We start from the raw sequence: 21,298 nt of genomic DNA, 5'->3' as shown, positions 1-21,298 counted from the left end.
GAGGGGGAAACCTCCTTTACATTACATAAATGAACAATTCATACAAATGACTAAACCTCCCTTCTATTTATATGAGTCTAAGGGGTCACAATATAATCAAGCCGACATAACAGTAATAACATAAGGGCACAAAAATAACAATAGTGGGTTTCTTTGGGGCATACTAATAACACTGTGGGGACAATAGGGGCACAATAATAATAATAAGGGATACAATGACAATAGTAATGGGAGAGTCACTAGTATTAAAGGGGCCTAACAGTTGTGATGCAGAAGAAGGGTTCCTTTTGAATGATCAAAAAGGTTTCTTCGGAGCAGAGGATTCTATGACCTGTTTTTTAATTTCGACCATTTCATTAGACATTGTTTTTAAAACTTTCTAAACGCCTTCAAGATTGAAAGGATCCTTTGAAGCTTTCTTCTTAGAGTCATCCTTCAATGTTACTTTCTTTGAATTCCTTTCGTCTATTTGTGATCTCTTTTCCAAAGCTATGATTCTTCTTTCTACAGATAGGGTTTCTTTCATGTTTTCTACAAGGGTAGCCTTATTGGCTCTATCTACAAAAATCAAAATATTAGAAGGAAGAGATGATATATACCATTCTATTTGTACATCTACATTAGGTTTAGAGGTAGTTGGATTTTATTTAGCAATTTGTTAAATCTGGAGTTGAAATATTTGATCTTTTCATCTGGATTAGCTTTCAAATTAGAAATATCATTGATCAAGGATGCTATGGTCCTATCATCACCAAATTTTGCAAGAAATACTTCTTGAAAAGTATCCCAGTCTCTAATTGAACCCACTAGAAGGGAAAAATACCAAGACCTAGCAGATCCTTGGAAAGTATAAGGAAACAATCCGATTACAACATCTTCATGTGCAACCCCATTGAGATTCATGGCTAACATAAAATTATTTAGATGTTCTTCAACCAGGAGAGCATCGTCAGGATTATACTTAGGTAGCCATTTCTCTAAGTTTGTTGGGAGTGCATTTGGATTTGCAACTAGGACAACACCAAGATTTGTCCAAGGTTGATTGGTCATAACTTGAGTTGGGAACTGAGAAGATGGGAAGGTTGGTCTAGAAGTAGGTATAGATGGCGAAGAAATTACTACTAGGTTAGTACTACTAATGGTAGTACTTATTGGAGAAGTGGATAGTTGAGAAGTCATGGATTGAGTAGAAGTGGACGGGGCAGTGAATGAATGGAAAGGTAATGTGATCTCACTAGTATATGATTCAGATCTTGATGATGTAACTTTCCTATGTTGTGGAGGGATGGGAAACTCAAAAGGGGTGACCCCAAGTCTTTCACTTTGCAGTCTAGTCAATACACTAGTTTGTTGTAATAAGGAGGTAACACTTTCTTCAGAAACTTCGGGTCTCTCTAGTTTCTCGGTAGAAATGGATATATGTTCCAATTTTTGTATCAAAGAATGAACTTCGGGAGACTTGGGAGTGTAATATGGAGAGGGTGGTTGCCTTACTACTTCAGGAGACGAGGGAGATGTTTCTACAACTTCAGACTTCTGATCAGGAGATTCTGAATGAGATTCAAAAGGTGTAGAAATGGTGGAGGGTTTTTGACTCTTATGAATGCTTTTCGAATGATCTTCAGGTTTATATCCCATTCACAGTTGAAGTCCCTCCTTCTAGCGCAAAAATGTTGCGGCCTTAGAATTCTACTGTTGAAACATGGGGGATAACCACCTGGTCCGGACCTTAAGACAACTCCTTTTCCTTTTAAAGTGGTGGCTCCAACTGGGGATAACAGACCAGTTTCCCAGTGTGGGTTTTAAGATGAGAGTGGGTGGTTAATGAGTGTTTGCAATAGAATAATGATAATCTAAATGAGCTATTCTATGATGCAATTCTCTAAATAACTTATTCTAATATAAACTTGGGTATTCTTGTGTGGTATGTGATCTACAAAGATATTTGTTTAACATGTGATAATAAAGATTGAACACAACTAAACATAGATGATAACGTAAAAGATAATTCGTTTGACTACATAGTTAGTCAAAAATTTATAAGATATATCACATATATGATGAGTTATATATGAAAATCACAAGTTCAACTAGGCATCATACAAAAGTATAATCAACGCTTAACAAAAATAATAAATCTCACATACAATTCATGAAAGTAAAGTTTTGCCACTAATTAAATGTAAACAGAATCAATCATACAAGATAATAGTACCATATGTGTGAAGTCCTACTCATTTGAAAAATGACATAGACCAACTTCTTTCCTCAAATCAAATTGTCTCCCAAGAATACAAAAGTGCATCAACAAAGGAAAGTAGTCTAATATCTAAAATAAACGATCATGTTCCATAATTTCACCAAATAATTCACAAACTTACAATAGTGAATTCTTTGCAAATGTTTTTGATAAAATTCTGGACCCTTCTCTAAATGCATGAGAAGGGTATAAATAATATTTTAACTAACGTGAAAAAATAGATTATACAAAATTTGAGGAGGTTTGAAACAACCTTCCTCCTAACTACGTAACTAACTCCAAAAATAAACAGTGGATAAATGAACAAAACTAAGAGGATGACTTGATGTGTGTCAGCTTGTCCTTTAAATCGCAAATATCGGTCATCGGTTGAATTTGAGGAGGTGCCCCGAAATGTGTCCTGAGTTGTCTTGTGAAGATCACATCGGTGAGAGGTAGCAGCATCTGTTGAGTCGTATGAAGGGAAAAATTGAGAGTCATAATCTGGTTGTGTTGCTTAACAAGATACTGCCAATATGACTCCCAGTTGGTCATGGTAAATTTTGTAATTACCTCTCTTTAACTCCCATCCTTTTCTTGCCAACTTTTATACAGAGAATTTGAATCAGGCATTTCTTTCAGATTGCCTTCTTTAATGAGATTGGTGGCGACCAAGATGTGATTCACTACCTTAATTATATTCTTTGATACCCCAATTGCCCTTGCAACTACCATCTCAGCCTGTTTGATTCTTGCATCCCAATCCGTGAAGAGAAAGTATTTATGAGTTTTCTCAATCTCAGGTAGATTGGCTTTCCTTCTGTCTTTTGTTTCCTACCACTCGATGAAATCAGAGATTTTGGTGTTAATCGTTAAACTCCATCGGCTCGATTCCAGGTGGGAATTCAGGTGTATCTACCCTTCTCCTTTTTCTCTGCCTTCTTACTACAACCTTGTGGAGAGGGCTATAGAACACATCAAGTGGAGGTATTTCAGTTACTTTCAAAACAATTTCTGATGTGGGAAAAGCAGGGATAATTTCAGTATGCTGGGACGTTGTCGCTTGTTCCTCCATAGGCTTGGAATGTTCACCGATAGACTTGGGCTCTGTATCCTTATGAACATGCAGAGGAGTTGTACATTCCACTGTTTCTTGGGTATTTGTGGCTTTGGTGGTGCCTTGCAATTTCTGATTAAACTAATCCCACTCCTGCTTCAAACTACTGCCTTTGACCTCTGAACTGATCTCTGTAGTCGGGGTGCTCATCACTTATTTCTCAACTAACTTCCTGTTGGACTCAACTGTGTTATCTGTGTCTTGGGGTTTCCCTGTGTCTGGTGTCTTCTCAGTGTTTACTTGAGAGTCTACTCGAGAACTAGGACCTCCACTATCAACAGTGACACTTGGTGTAGGCTTATCCTCGGGCTTTAATAGATGCATTGGGATCACCTGGAGCCTCTCATTTCTGAATTCCTGAAAGCTTTGAAAATATTCAGGTTTCAGATTCGCCTTTGCCCATTCGAATGCTTGTTCAAAGGATACGACCGACTGTAACAAGTCTTCAAAATAATTATCTTCATGGTTGTATGGCTTGAGCTTTACTCCAGTAGTGACATTATATGCCACTTTTTTTGGATCAAATTGCCTCTTAGACAAAGTATGAAGCCTGAGGTCTTCCATATGTGTTGACTCTTTAGTAGCATGAACAAAATTTGCTAAAGCAAAAGAACCACATTTGACAGGGAAAGAGGGCCATAATGACTTCTTGTCATCTTTGAGAACTTTAGTCAGGCCCTTTCCCATGGTCTGGTAGGCAATCTCTCTTGCTAATAATTTATCAAAAACATATAAAGGAAGGACATGTGGATCAGTTGTGCTACCCAAAACCCTAATGTAGTTAAACCATTCTTCAATGAAATATTTATCAACAGTAAACAGGTCTGTTGCAGCTTCTTGGGAAAACCTAGGGGCTTTCTTATGGAAAATTATTTGATGTATGGGCAACACAACATCATGAAATATCTTATAGAAGTGAGGTATGTAAGGTCATTCCCATATTTTTTTATGACTGAGATGGATTCGGTAGGGGTCCTGTAAGGTCCATTTCCAACCCATGGTTGGAAATGTTGTGCAAAAATAGATATCATCCATAATGTAGGCACTAAAATAGAACGGAGGGTGGTTATCTGAATAGGAGGCTTTATTTTGTCGATATTCGGTAATGGTGGTGGCTAGGTTATCAGATAGGATGGAGGGCCACTTCATGATATGGGAATTATCACAGGCATCAATCAGAGGAATCCATTCTATATAAAACTTAGTATTATTGGGTAACCATACAATCTACATAACATAGCTACTGCATTGTTGTAGGGGTTTTCCAAAGAGGCTATAGCATAAATACCTGATTTGTGATATTTGAATTTGTTGTCCAACAGTTTCCAACCCTGAATTAGCTTGAAGGTGTCTGGGTTCTTCTTCGTGAAGTTAGCCACAAATGTACTGTCGTAGATATCCTGTGGGTCAGGTATGTGGTACATTTTCTTCATGTCCTCTACTCTGAACGACCCTATGAGCTCCATTCTTGAATTCTTGAATTTCCTATCTTCAATGATAAGGTTTTCGATCACCCACCTCACCATATTCGTTTATGGGAGGATTTTAGCTCTTGCTCCTATCTTATGAAGGAAAGAAGAGGAAGCATCTCTGCATTGAAGTCTTGTAGGCCTTGTTGAGTTAGTTGTTTCTCTAGTGATAGTGATTTTAGGATGCTAGTCCTCCAGTCTATCGTATATAACCTCCCAAGTTGTTGTGCCTCTGGCAGCGTCACAAATTGTATCAGCGAAGACATGAGCCATCTCTGCAAACTCAGATTCAGCAATGGTCTGCTTGCTCTGTTTCTACATCACCTTTCTTAGTGACATGCCTTTTGTAGCTTTCATGAAATAAACAAGATATATCAACGCAAACGATATCAGGTAATTAAGATTGAAAGCCTCTCTCAAATGACTTTGGATCGTGAGAAAGGTTTAATGAGATACTCGATGGTAAAATGAGATACTCAATGGTAACTACCCATAACCTGGAAAATGTTTATCCTTCCTTGGGCTGCTAAATATTTATTAACCTATCAATTCATTTGTTTTGGTATTTAAAACGTAATTATTTCACACATTTTACCGCTCTTAATCATACTTCACAACCTTTAAAGGGATACAGTATAGCACTACCAGATGCATCAAGCGAAATGCGATTGCGGATATCACAATATTGCATTTCACAAATTGCTAACAATCATTCTAATGGCATGGCTAAGTTTCTTGTGAAATCCGTGAAGTGAGAAATGCGATAGGTGCTATTTATCAAGTTATCGCAGTGGGAGACTTAATCGCAAATCACAATTTTTGGAAGGTGTTTTAAGATAGTCATGCAGAAAAGTGCAATTTGCGATTTGTGATGTGGATTTCATCCTTAGTTTGTTTTTCAAGGTTTTTCTAGGTATTTTCTTAGAGTTAGGTATTATTATCCTAAGCCTAAAAATTTAGAAGGGTCCCCATTTATAACTCTAACCTTAGTTATTGTTCTTTATAAATGGGGGGGTTGTTTCATAGTACAACAAGCATATGCATTGGGAAGCCAAAAAAACATTGGAAGATCATAGCACTGATTTTGGGAATGAGGAATAGGCGAGTCCCCAATCGAAGTATTTATTTGTTCATCCATCTACTTGGACAATCATGTTTATGCTCTAAGAAAATATTGCTTTTGATACAACACAGTTGGATGGTATTCTTCGAATAGTTGTAGATGTAGGGACGGGAGAAACAATGTGCCTCTTAACAATGTTCCAGGTCTTCATCACTCGTACGAGAAAAAGTATATGGATACACAACCAATACCTTTCCTACATACTATGTTGTACATGCAAACAAGAGGCAAATGATATATGCTATGAGATTTTGCTGCTTTATTTTTCTTTTTGTTTTCCATTTCTTTGTTCTCTTATTTAGTAGAGCTTCGTCATGCCAAATAATCTTATAGTTAGGTTAGGTTAGGGTTCTCAATGAAGATTCCACAATCCTACTCAAATGTTTAAAAATAGGTAGAGGCATATTTTGACATAATATCATGTTAGATGTCATTTTATTGAACAATTTTGCACACTTTGTGTGTTTGTCAGTAATAATGATCAATCTAGTTGAAAGGGGCACTTATATATAAATACCATCAATAAAATGAATTATAAGACATTGAATGAAATATATTTCATAAATCAACCATCTATTCAAAGTGAATTAATATCAAATTAATGAGCTAGAAAATCAAGGACTATGTGTGTCAGGTGTGACATATCTGTGGCATTTGGTTTGGTCAGTGTTGTTGAGATCCTCAGATTTTGATCTACTTCAAGTCTTAATCCATGGATGGACTCTCTCTTGCATTTCTTATAGCTTGGCTTGCAGGGTAAACACGTTCTTTTAGATATTTTAAAATATTTTATAATGTATTCTTTTCTTTTGATTTGCTGAAAGTGGTAAGCTTATTTGCATTTGCTGTTTCAGAGCATTAGTATATGTTGCTTTCTTATTCCATCAATTGCTGCAACATTTATTATAATGCTTTTATTTCCATTCTGAGTATGTTCTTATGACTAAAATTGCACGGATCTGTTAAATCTTATTAGGTGTTTGCTCTAGCAAGCAACTGTAAGTCATTCCAGAATCCTAGTGATTAGCATGGTCAGTTATAATTTATATCTGGACTCTGAATCCTTGTGAGGAACATAGTGAGTGTTTATATCTGGAAAAACATGGAAGAAATATTGGTGGGTGCATGAAAACTGTTTTATGTAGTTCTACAGACATTTACTCTGCAACCCCAGTGATGCGTAAATCGCAGTAAGTATTTTGTGTTTTTTTTCACTTGGAGCTGCAACCTCCATTTACCACGTGAATGTATTTCCTTATGTTTTAACATATAATATAAAGTGTGGCTTGTTGCGTTATGGTATTAATCTTTCACAAGTAGATTTACCGCAACCTTTTTTTGTTTTACTCTGTTTTGCCATGAATGAGTTTTGTGTTTTATTAAGCCCCTATATAGTTGTGATTTCCTTGCCACAACTGAAGTTGACTTCGCTACAATTGAATTTTGAGCTAGAATCCTCTCCTCTACCAGTAAAATTTTTCTAACATGGTATCAGAGCTGGTTAAATATTGCTAGTGTAAAAACAAGTGTTTTTACTAGCAATTAAAAATTGTTTTGAGGGCAGATTGTTTTTTAGCATATTTACTAGCAGGTAGAAAGTTTCTTTTACACTTAGAAATGGGAACATAAAGCACAATCTTGACTAATCCTTAGATACCTCAGTTTAATGGAAAGGATTATTATTATTGGTATATTACAATGAAGCCCCTGTTTTCTTCTTAATACATTTGGAATTTGGTGGAGAATCGTTTTCCAAAACCAGTAGATGCAGCATCATACAATGCCTTGTCTCATGTAGAAAGGGATTTGTTGAGAGACAACCAGAAGAAGGATGAAAAATCCATCTTCTATATTTTCCAAGTAGTTCAACAAATTATTTTTCCAAAGGTTGCAACAACAACGAAGTCCAAGCAAGCACGGGACACCCTCCAAACAGCCTACCAAGGCATGGAAAAAGTGAAGACAACAACGCTGCAAATTATCAGAAGAGATTTTGAAACACTTTGTATGAAAGAGTCTGAGAATGTAGACTCATTTTTTACACATGTAATTGGGTTGGTTACTCAAATTAGGTCTCATGGTGAGACACTTGAAGAAAGGAGAATAGTTGAGAAAGTTTTGAGAAGTTTTCTAGCAAGGTTTGATGCCATTTTTGTGGCCATAGAAGAGACAAAGGATCTCTCACAGTTCTCAGTGGATGAGCTTCATGCATCACTGATTTCTCATGAACATAGACTAAATAGAGCAACAAGCTCCTCATTGGAGCATGCCTTCAAGACACAAGTTTCCTTTGGTCAAGGTCGAGGTAGAGGAAGATCATATGCTAGAGGAAGAGGAAGAAGCCCACACAAAGGTGGAAGAAGTAGTCTTTCAAGCTCAAGTGGAAGAGGCAACAATCAAATTCCAAGTCAAGGCCCAAGCCAAAATCAAGCACAAGGTCAGAGGTATGATAAATTTCAATTTCAATGTCATTACTGTAAGAAGTAAGGTCATTATGCAAATGAATGTAGAAAGAAGCAATATGACATTAGTAACAAACCAAGTGTAAATTTCACAAAAGAAAGTCAGAACCATGATAAAAAAAATTTAGTTTGTAATGTAGCACAAGAAAAACAAAGTGATATATGGTATCTAGATTCAGGGTGTAGCAACCACATGTCAGGAAACATAGAAATGTTTTCCAATCTAGATGAAAGTGTGAAATCTGAAGTGACGTTAGGGACTAATAGAAAAGTCTTTGTCATGGGAAAAAGAAGAGTTAATATCCTAACAAAGAAGGGGGGAAAAAGTACATCTCAAATATTTACTTTATCCCCAGTCTGAAGCATAACCTCATAAGCATTGGACAACTCATGTAAAAGGGGTACAATTTATTTTTCAAAAATGATGTGTGCACAATTTTGGATAGGTCTCCAAGTAGACAGTTGATTTCAAAAGTTCAGATGACAAACAATAGAATGTTTCCCTTAAAGATAGGATCATATTTGAAAGAAGAAGGTGCACAAGCACAACTATCAATGAACTCACAAGAGTATGGAAGAAAAGATGCAGCTGTCACACAAGTGAACTATCAAGTAGAGGTCAAGATGAAATTTGGTTATGGCATTTGATATTTGGACATCTTAACTTTGAAGGTTTGAATTTTCTGCATAAGAAAGGCATGGTGAAGGGATTACCGCTCATAGAAAAAACGGACAACCTATGTGAAGGATGTATATTGGGCAAGCAACACAGAGTGACATTTCCAGCAGGAATGTCAGTAAGAGAAAAGGCAGCTTTGGATATTGTCCATTCATATTTATGTGGACCAATGCAGACACCATCAATTGGTGTCAACCACTATTTATTGACCTTCATAGATGACTACACAAGCAAGACATGGGTCTATCTCTTAAAAGAGAAAAGTGAAGTGTTTTAGCACTTTCGAATACAACGCTCTTGTTGAGAAGCAAAGCGGACACTACATCAAATTCCTCAGGACTGACAGAGGTGGAAAATACATCTCAAATGATTTCCTTCGTTTTCATATGGAACATGGAATTCAAAGGAAATTTACAACAAGATATACACCTCAGCAAAATGGTGTGGCAAAAAGGAAGAATAGGACCATTATGGAAATGGCAAGGAGTATGTTAAAGGCAAAGCGTTTTCCAAATGATTATTGGTGATCTGAAATTACCATAAACTGAAAACTAATGTAGAATTGTTTAACCATTAATGATTTGAATGTTAGCTAAAATCATGCAAATCGAGGAAAACTGCTTCATAAGAACACTTTATGACAACTGATTAAACATAAAATCGATGCATAACAGAAGTGCAAACAGTACAAGCACAACGATACCAGACAACAAAGTTGATGACGGAGTTCCTCCCTAAAGGACTACGTCTCCGGGTCCGCTTTCAAAATGGGTGATCGTTTTTATTAGAAATGAGAAGAAGAACTTGATTACACAAATAAAAGACCAGACTGAATGTGCACGCAGGTGCTGCAGTTATAACTAGCAGCTAACCTCCTGACTGCACTGTGAAAGCCTAATCTGTTCACATGCGAAATGTTGTGGTTATTAACCTTCGATGCGGTTACAGAACTGACTATCGGTTGATGTTAACCCGGTGGTTTCCTAATGCGCGTTCACATGTTGGCCTTCTCCGACACGGTTTACCTCCACAGTTAGGGCTGACTGTGTATGTTTTATAATGTTTTGAATGTAAAATGAATAGGCCAAGAGTGTTATGGATAGGGTTAGGACTTACGAATTTAGGTTTGAATGTTGATTTTAATACATAGAATTGTATTTTAGTTTTCCAACTTAGATTAGGGTTTGATGTAGCATTTGGTAGGTTAGGATTAAGGTTTTCATACATGGTTTAGAGCTTAGGTATAGATTAGGATTTAGGTAATACATTTGTCACAATGAGACAAAACCCAAAAGCATATCATCGACATAAGAGGATTTTATGATGACGCCCTAGTGTTGAGAAGGCGAACCATATCGAACCTTTGCATCGGACGAAACCCATGTCGACACCAATCCTGCAAAGACGAACGACAGAAACACATGTCGTCAACCAAGTCCTGGGGAACTGTCGGTGAACTCATGTCGACAATGAGGCGCTAAGCCATCTTAACTGAACGCCATGAAAACCCATTACCTGAACAACCTGATCCATAACCAACAATGTCGAACTGTCGAAGCTGAACTGAAATGACGATGACATTGATCACTAATGATGACACTTGAACACCTGTACAACTGAATCAATGAAATCCTCCTGGATCAATTGGGCTGACGCTGTCGCTTGTGCAACATATATATCTTAAATAGATGTCCAACCAAAAGTGTCCAGAACGTGGTTCTCGAAGAGGCATGGAGTGGAAGAAAGCATAGTGTCACTCACATGAGAGTCTTTGGATGTGTGGCATATGCACGTCCCGAATGAGTTGATGAAGAAGTTGTATAACAAGGGGGAGAAATTTATATTTGTTGGATACAGTGATGAATCCAATGAATACAAGCTCTACAATCCATCAATCAAGAAGGTCATAATCAACAGAGATCTGCAGTGCATAGAAGAGGAAGCATGGGATGGAAGTTTAGAGAAGAAAATCAATGTGAAAGCATGCATACCACATGAGGACAAGTAGGAATTGACAACAGCAAGTAATTCCTCAATAGTGACTCCCTCTACACCTATTCAAGTGCAACAAAGCAGGCAGCAAGGAACAACATCAACAAATAATTCGACAACGCCATGCAATCAAGCAAGTGCTTCTCCAAGCATGCCACAAAGCGCAACACTAAGTGACATGTAAAGCCCATCTTCAGCAAGCACAAGAAGACAAAAATTAAGAAATTTAAATGAGATCTATGAGCAAGATGAAGCTGATAGTAACATTGGTCTCAATTCCTTATTTTCTTTGTTTTGTCATGTAGATGACCCAATCCATTTTGAGGATGCATTCAAAGAAAAAAAATGGGTTGCGACAATGGAGGAAGAAATAGAAGCAGTAGAAAGGAATGACACATGGGAGTTAGTGAACCTTTCGCAAGGAAAATAAGTCATTGGAGAGAAGTGGGTCTATAAGACCAAGAGAAATGTCGACGATAAGATTGAAAGGCACAAAGCAAGGCTAGTTGTCAAAGTATACAAGCAACAACATTGAAGAGATTATGTGGAGACGTTTACGCCAGTTGCAAGGATGGAGATAGTGTGTACAGTTGTGGTGATTATCGCGTAACATAAATGGAGAGTGTATCAAATGGACGTAAAATCAGCGTCTTGAATGGAGTGTTCAAAGAGGAAGTGTATGTTGCACAACCACCTGGTTATGAGGTAGAATGAAGAGAAGAAAATCTATATAGGTTGAGGAAAGCTCTTTATGGGTTGAAGCAAGCACCATGTGCATGGTACAACAGGATAGATGCCTACTTGTTGGACAATGGTTTCAACAAGTGTGACAGTGAGCCTACTCTCTACATCAAAGAGAGTGATGGTAAGATTCTTATTGTCATCCTATATGTAGATGATTTGATTTTTATAGGCAGTGATGATTTCCTCATCGCTAATTTCAAACAAGTCATGAATAATGAATTTTAAATGACTTACTTGGGTTTGTTAAGGTATTTTTTGGGCATAGATGTGAAGAAAACAGAAAACGACATTTTTATCTCTCAAGCAAAGTATGTAGCAGACACTTTGGAGAGGTTTAAAATGTAGAACAGCAATCCCACACCAACTCCAAATGTCATGGGGTTGAGGTTGAGCAAAGAAGATTGTAGAAGCAATGTCAATTCAACATTATACAAAAGCATGATAGGAAGCTTGATGTATTTGACCACCACTAGGACTGATATAATGTATGCAGTGAGTCTGGTGTTGAGGTTCATGGAGACAACCAAGGAGACACATTGGCAAGCAGCGAAAAGGATTCTAAGGTATGTCAATCAGACAAAACAGTATGGCATTTTGTACACCACAACAGATGATTTCATGCTGGTTGGTTACACGTATAGTGATTGGGTAGGAAGTGTCAATGACAAAAAGAGCATGTCAGGATATGTTTTTCATTTGGGTTCCGGAGCCATTTCATGGGCTTCCAAGAAGCAACCAATTGTTTCACTGTCAACGACATAAGATGAATATTTCGTCGCAATAGTAGCAGTGTGTCAGGATGTTTGGATGAGAAGGATGTTGAGGGATATTCGCTAGTCCAAGAGGGAACGACAACTATTTTCTGCAACAACAAATTCACAATTGCATTGTGAAAGAATTCGGTCTTTCAAAAGAGGACCAAGCATATTGATGCTAAATATCATTTCATTAGAGACTTGATTAACAATGATGAAATTGTGTTGTAGCACTGCAGGTCCCAAGAACAGTTTTCTGATATTTTCACAAAGCCATTTCCACATGAAAGTTTTGTTTATCTTAGATATTGTTTGGGAATTGTCAATGGCAGTAGTTGTTATTAAGGGGGAGTGTTGAAAATATTAATCCCAATCACCGCCTTAAACAAACTGACAAACACCATACTTGCCTAGTCAAATACTACACGGTTGCAATTTTGTTTGTAGGTGAAAGGACTCTGCGACTGTTTCCCACACTCCACAACACCTGCAAGTTCAAAAAACCAATTACTATATAAAATCGCCCATGTTGCGTATTAATTATTTTCTTTGTCATGTACTAGTGTCAAATTTGTATGTTGAGATAAATATGGATGTAAATGTCATTTATAATGTTGGGCAAGTTAGAGAGCAAGAGTCTCTGAGGTAGTGAGGAGAAAATCGTGGAGGAAATATTGGTGGGCGCATGAAAACTGTTTTACGTAGTTTTATAGACATTTACTCTGTAACACCAGTGATGCGTAAATCATAGTAAGTCTTTTGTGTTTTTTTTACTTGGAGTTGTAGCCTCCATTTACCACATGAATGTATTTCCTTATGTTTTAACATATAATATAAAGTGTGGCTTGTTGCGTTATGGTATTAATATTTCACAAGTATATTTACCGCAGCCTTTTTTTGTTTTACTCTGTTTTTCTGTGAATGAGTTCTATATTTTATTAAGCCCCTGTGTAGTTGCAATTTCCTTGCCGCAATAGAAGTTGACTTCACCGCAACCAAATTTTGAGCTAGACTCCAAATTTTTACACTACCTTAGTCTTCTTGTACTCATTTTTATTGTTCCTAGAAGTATATCACAAAGTATGGGGTTTTTTCATTATTACTTTTTTACTCCAACTTATATGGTATCCCCTAAATTTTAGCTCTTGATTCAGAAATTAAGGTGTAGCATCAATCAAACCTGTGCATGGGTTTCTATCCTAAAATGTTGTCATTTCGTTTGTGGTTACAGTGAATAGATGGAGAAGAAAATCCTCGACAATAGACCACTAAATTTTGTTCAGTATATAATTTAAATATCAATTACGACAAAACATCTATTAGCAATCTCTGTTAGTGAGGAGACATGAACTCATAATAGTGAACTATGAATCCATTATTTATCCTTGGGCTATTAACACAACCCTTACTTCTGTCATTTTCATAAAATATAGGGTGCCTTTTTCTATCTACACAATCCATACTTTGTCGCTTCCATTTATTCTAGGCTTTCTTATGTGAATCCATCCTAGCCATTAGGGCTTTATTTCCTAGAGGAGAGGGCTATTGTCAGGGCTTCGAGTTGGACGAGTGCCCGTGACGACCCACCAACTCGGGGAGAGTAAAAAAATTGAATGACTGGAGGGTGAGTCCGACCGACAGGTTGTGGGTGCATTTAACTGAATGTGTGGGAGAATCGAGAGGGCGTGTGCTCACACTAAGGCTGTTGAAGAAAGCGTAACTAGGTTCTATATTTACAAATGTATTTTTGATCTTTGTACTTGTCAAGAAAAAGAAATATTATTTTTGAATCATAAGAATGAGTTTCGTTCTCCTTTCATAGGTCTTGGAAAGTCAAAGAGTCAAAGAACTCTTCTTGAGCATATATGTAATATATATAAGTCTACCTAGTGACTAGATTAACCCTCCAAGCCCAGCACAATCCTCATGAAGAAGAAATCAAGAAAAACGATAAGGAGTATAGTCATGTACGCCTCAAAAATATATATATATATAACTATCATGTCGTCTCAATAAACAAACACAATGTTTCACATTGTATGTCGGCTCATTTATGGAGATGTGACAACTATAAATACCCTGTTGTAGTCACCACAGGAAACACAGAACTTAACATAAGCCTTTGCAATTTCAGGTGGATACAGTCTTGTTGACAGTGCTGGACCCGGTAACATGTAAGGATCTCCCTGGTAAGAAGTCCCAATTAGACCTCAGACAATTTGGTGTAGGAGTCCTAGCAGTGGGTCGTACGGTAATGCTTTGACCGCGATTTCGCACAGAGCCAAGTAAGATGTCTCTATTGGTAGAAAGGGTGTGACAGTTGCAGCAAGCCAAGCAAGGTACATGAGAGGGTCTAACACACTGAGGGTGAGGTGAGTGCGCCCCTTGGAAACCTGTAATAGTATGCGGCTTGGAAGGGAACACACGAGCGAAGATGCATTGCAAGCTGGAAAGCAAGTTAGCGAGCAATCCAAAGTGATGGTTAAACCAAAAACACATTTCAAAAAGGTTCATACATACTTATTCAGAATAGTCCATACATGCATGCGTAAGAAAATAAATACATATATCATTTAGAGTAAACCATGTAGCATAGAATGTAATACAACATATGCATGAAACGTGCTAGCTTTGCTATATTAAATGTAAGTTCCAGTCATACAATACATCCATGTCCAACCACTAGTTCCAAAAGTGGAATGTTAGAGGCATAACCACCTGCTCCTCCAAAGAGATGTACTAGCTCTGTGCAGTGGAGAAGCCAAGGCTCATTACAATACTGTCCAAGCTCTCTCTAAGATAGTCTTATCAGAAGCTTGGCTGACCAAAATCCTTTACAATGAGTTATGAGATTATATTTATAGCAAAGGATGGGGTGACCCTTGACATTCCCCTTTGTGACAATTCATCTACCCTCATGACTCTTCATCTACTCTATGACTGTTACATCCAACTATTGACACTTTAAATTCCACTTGAAAAGACGTTACATTACAATGCACATGTGCCCATGTGAGACAAATTGGCTTGAGCAATCCATGCAAGACATCAGTGGCACTCGGTCCTGTTGTGGTGAGACCAACTCTTTGACATGCTTCTGATGGTGAAGGTGGTGTGTTGATGCCAAGCTTGGTCATCCATGACGGTGTGCATGCGCTCCATGATGTAATCTTGCTGAAGCGAACTCTTGCATCCATTGCATCCAGGTGCATTGGTGTGGCTCCTCCATCCAAATCGTCTACTAACATGTGCATGGTCTTCTTAGGTGCGGCCGAACTGGCAACACACTGATGCATAGTGTCCGTGTTGATCTTCCAGTGTGTGTTGGTGGTCATGCGCATCAACTGTCAACTACATGTTCAGCTCCAGTTGGACTTGCTTCTTGTCTTTGCCTCAGTGAGTGTGCCAAATGGGTTAGATTGCATGCGTGCACACAATGACATGCATGTTGTTGAATTCCCTTGCATGCGATCAACAACACCACTCACTATGTCTACTCCATGCCAACTGTTGGGATGAATCTATAACTTGTACGGCAACAGTTTCATCTGTGAGTGCATATTGCACCACCTATTGTTCCTATACCTGCTGCAACTCATTCACTTTTACAAAAGATTTTTCGGCGAAGATCACATGAAACATCATTTGTCGACGCGTTTCGAACCAACCAGTGTGGTTCATCGTCAGGACAAGTTGAAGAAACAGATCCAGCTTAGCAAGTTAAATAGACAGAGCAGAGCCTCCGACGGCTAAAAAGACCAACAGCTACTTTGGACTAGGTACCGGGATCAAAACCCCTTTATTAATAATTTAAGGAAAAAATTACCCTAGGGGGACCAATCCCTTAAAATAAAATAAATAAAAATAATACTATGATAATAGTTAGTTAAAAATATTAATAATTAATTAAAATAATATGTAAAAAATTTAATTCATGATAATAGCTAGTTAAAATAAATAATTAAAAATTATATATAATTTTTAATTATTTATTTTAACTAGCTATTATCATGAATTAAATTTTTTACATATTATTTTAATTAATTATTAATATTTTTAACTAACTATTATCATAGTATTATTTTTATTTATTTTATTTTAAGGGATTGGTCCCCCTAGGGTAAATTTTTCCTTAAATTATTAAAAAAGGGGTTTTGATCCCGGTACCTAGTCCAAAGTAGTTGTTGGTCTTTTTAGTCGTTGGAGGCTCTGCTCTGTCTATTTAACTTGCTAAGCTGGATCTGTTTCTTCAACTTGTCCTGACGATGAACCACACTGGTTGGTTCGAAACGCGTTGACAAATGATGTTTCATGTGATCTTCGCCGAAAAATCTTTTGTAAACTTGATATGGATCATAGAAGCCTGAACTCTACAACTCATTCACTTGTTTGTGCAGCTCATGTCCTTCCTTGTGTTGTTGCTTCAGCACATGCAACTCCTTCTTTGTTCCATTCTCTATCTTTGCGCGATCTTCATGTTGGTTGTCACCTCATAGCCTGAGTCTCCAAAGTTTCTTCTATCAGTAGTGGATTTGCTTGAGCTTGCAACTTTGTTCCGCCTTTGTGTTGTCAACAACCTTCCTCTTACATTCGTTGCATCTGGTATTCTGCCTTCAGCTGTTGTTTATGATGCTGCTCGCTATGATGTTGCTGCCATCATATCTTGATGTCCTTTTCTACGAACAACTTGATGTCTTCATGGGCAGGCAAGTTCATAGACACTTGATCAACTGCATCCCCAAGTGTGCTCTAAACGATGTCTTCATCTCTACTCTCCTAGAAACCATTGTACCTATACTGCTGAGAGGCATATGAACACCTGCAATACCTAGAGACATGGCAAATAATATGTCAGTCGAAAACCAAAATGAACTTGTGAACTGACTTGCAACACACCTGTGTGACTGATCATGAAGGTTTCACAATTTTCGTCGGGAGGTAGGGAGACTGACTGCCAAGGCTGTGAAAGGCACAGTCTAGGCTACTGGGAGGCTGACTGACTACTCGAACTGTGCAATTCACAGTCCTGTCTAGCTGCTGACTGCTTGGATTGTGCAATGCATAGTCCAATCTAGCTACTGACTGCTTAGAAATGGTTGCAGGCTTAGTGACTGCATTACGCAATTTTCTAGGCCAGTAGTCACAGTCCCTCAGAATTGCACAATGTAAGGCTGGAGGACAATCAATGGGAAGAAATTCGCATTTCCTGATAGGAAGACAGAGCCTTCCCTCTTAGGATTGTGCAATGTTGTCTTGGTGAGGCAAAGTCAAGGCCAAGACTGCCCAGACTCACCGACGAGCAACTGAAAGTGAATGTAAATGTGAATGAATGACAATACTAAGTGTGATAATAGGTGAATGATCGTGCATGCCAATGGTGAATGACAGATTTAGAAAATGGAACAACATGCATGTGGATGAGGCGAGTCGTTGAATCGACGACCGTTCATGTTAAACAATTTCATCCATGCAACAACAGTGAGATGTTAACAAAAACTGAAACAAATCTAGTACAAGCTAGCATGTATTAAAACGATAACAAGTGCTCATTAAAGTAAAGAAGACAATGTTCATACAAAGCGAAACGTAAAAAGTGCTAGAAATGCAACACAAGTCATGGAAAGTGGGCTTACCCCAAAATAGTTGAGCTGAATGTGCTGATAGCTCCTAGATGCGATGTGGGATGTCAGAGCTGCAAGGTTGATGTGAGGAATGAGCTATGCAGCGTCCAATTGATGAGTTTTGATAAAATTGAGGTTGTGATGCGCATGCCACAAATCTAAGGAAAACAACACTTGGTGGGAGGTTTCTCAAATGATCCTCACATGTAAGCTCCAACTGCCAAAAATAGATCCTTGAAACAAGGGATGCATTTTCATGCTGCCTTGGGAGAAGTAGTCCATGCATGCAAGTCTGTTTTTCTTGGTCCCAAAGGGAACCGGTCAACTCAGTTGCACATGCAAGAGGTTGCTCAAATGCTGGGAACGAATGCGCATTTCTGGCTGGGAGCTGGGCTGGTTGCTCAGAAGATTTGCACAATTTCTGGGCAAAGCAGCTGACTGCTGCCCAGATTTGCGCAAATTCTAGGCTGAGCAGCCCAACTGTGAAGGATTGCACAATTTTCTGGGTGAACCTTGCTCAATAGAATTGCACAATTCGGGGCCCAGTAGACTACTAGCCAGGATTGTTCAATTTCTGGATGGAAGGTTGGTTGTCCTCCAGATTTGCGCAAATTCTTGAAGGAGCTGCTTAGCTTGTTGCTGGACCAATTCTAGATGAACAACTTGTGAGGGGAATGTATCAAGGATTGATCGACAAGTTGTCTCTCTATAAGAAAATCACTGGAGCTTGTCTAGTTGATGAAGCAAGACATGCTACTGTGAAGGTTGGTAGGAAGGCTCCAAAACAAAGCTAAGGAAAAATTTCGGAGGGTGGTTGTAGCTGCTACAACACTTGGTGACACACTGGTAGAACTCCATCTCTCCAAATGGACCTTGTTCATGAAAAACAAGTCTAAAACCTCCAGAAGCATTGTTCAGTTCTTAGTTCGTCTTGGTTTCCACACTTTCTTGATTGTAAGATGTAGCATCTGCCATGCTCTTGGTCGATTGACACACATTCCAAGCCAAGTCACCATAGTTGTTTCGATTGGGGTTGACGGGTATATTGGTGCACAAGCAGTATAGTCATCAGAGTCTTAATTTCATCTCTGGTGTTGCTCTGTTACCAACAGGCCTGGATAGTACCCTGACGAAGTAGCATAGGAACACAAGCATGGCTCTGCTGCCAGCAAGCCTAGTTAGTATCCCGAAGGAGTTACTTGCATCACCTCTTTGCATAGGAAGCCTTTCTCTTTTTTCTCCTTATTCATTTTCATTTTTTTTCAAACTTTTTTCAATTTTCATTTTTTTCATAACTGTGCATAGCACTTATTCATTTCGGAGGCGGAAGAGGGATCCTGACTTATTGAGAGAAGAATAGGTTGGTCCTACAAAGAAGTAGTTTTTATACTTCTAACGTGCCTGTTAAGGTTTTTCCCCTCACCTTACTCTACTTGATTGGGCTGACAAGGGTTAACCCAAAAACAACCAATTAAAGTAGGTGACACTAGTTAGCACATAAGCATTTTTTTTTCACCAAAGTTCACTTCGAACAGTACGTATTTTACTTCAACGTATCATGGACTAAAGGTAACAAGTTCTTCATACAAAGTCAAGATGACAGATAACCAAGTAGTGACAGTTGTACAAGGCCTCATGTACTTTACCAAGCTTGTTTCAAGAGTCATACATGGTTTCATGTGAAACTAACCTACGAACAAAACAAGAAAACTAACAAACAACAAAGCAATGTAGAAGCAGAATCAAATGTGAGAGAAAAGTGAGAGCAAGGCGAGTAAGAAAACAAGTAAGAAGACAAACAAACCAACAAAGCAAGTAATCAAACAAGCATGCAAGCAAAAAGACTAAAAGAAAACACTACTCCTACTCTTAAGCTAACGGTCCATGGACCACCTCACGTGAAGTGATACTTCCAATGTAGCCACCAATGCATTGGTTTACCCATGTTGGTGAAGGCATGGTTTGCAAAAAAGACAGTTGTGCAAACCAAAAAACAAGAAATATGTAATAGTGAATACAAACACACTCCGAGTTTAAAAGTGTCCACAAAAAAAAAAGAAAAAAAAAAGAGTGAAAGCGCATGACATGCACTTTGTGGAATTTCCATGGTGTTGTGCTACACTGGATGCAAAGGTTGAGTGTATAACGGTCCATGGACCACCTCATGTGAAGTGATACTTCCAATGCAGCCACCAGTGCATTGGTTGACCCATGTTGGTGAAGGCATGGCTTGTAAAAAAGACAATTGTGCAAACCCAAAAACAAGAAATATGTAATAGTGAATACAAACACATTCCGAGTTTAAAAGCATCCACAGAAAAAAAATAAAAAGAAAGTGAAAAAGCATGACATGCACTCTGTGGAATTTTCATGGTGTTGTGCTACATTGGATGCAAAGGTTGAGTGTATGCATTCTCTTAACTGTGACAAGTAGCCAAACGTGAGAGAGGTAGACTATTTACATTGCATGTGTTCTTGTTGTGTAAGATTCCTCCAATGCTTGAGTGATGGGATCGTGTAGTTCGAGTGGAGGAAGCAAGAGAGTGTTTCAAAAATTTCCTGATGAAAGTGAAACCAAACCCAGGACAAAGAGGGCCTGACATAACCATCAGCTTGGGATGAATTTCCTCAACAGTCTGTCGGGTTTTGACTTCATTGACAGATAGATCATCCTATACCAGTGTCTTAGACCTATTAACAATAGTTGAATCAAAATCATGATTGGATGAGGAAGTGGGTAGATCATGAAAACAAAGATCAGAAAATCCAGGATGTTTGTTGGCATCCTCATGATTTTATGAATCAGGCAGATGGGTAGATGGGAAGCAAAGATGTTCAACCTCTGTGTTTCAGGAAAGATAGATGATAGATTGGACGGATTTCTAGAGGAAGATGTGTTGTCTCCACAATGTGATGATAGACTGACATCTGACATTTCCTATGAATGATTGAAAGTAGAAACATCTGGAAATGGGTTTTCACAGGGGAAATCAGCAGTTGAAGAATCACAAGGGATGTCAGGATAAAGCAGATGAGGTGCAACTGGAAGGGAGTCATCCTTCACCATAGGTTCTTCTTTAGATTCCCGCACACACTC

The sequence above is a fragment of the Pinus tabuliformis genome, chromosome 1_1 (genome assembly GCF_031772625.1).
Source record: "Pinus tabuliformis cultivar Carrire ecotype Pingquan chromosome 1_1, CPIR1, whole genome shotgun sequence".
In the NCBI taxonomy this organism is placed as follows: domain Eukaryota; kingdom Viridiplantae; phylum Streptophyta; class Pinopsida; order Pinales; family Pinaceae; genus Pinus; species Pinus tabuliformis.
Note: the sequence above shows the minus strand (reverse complement) of the source record.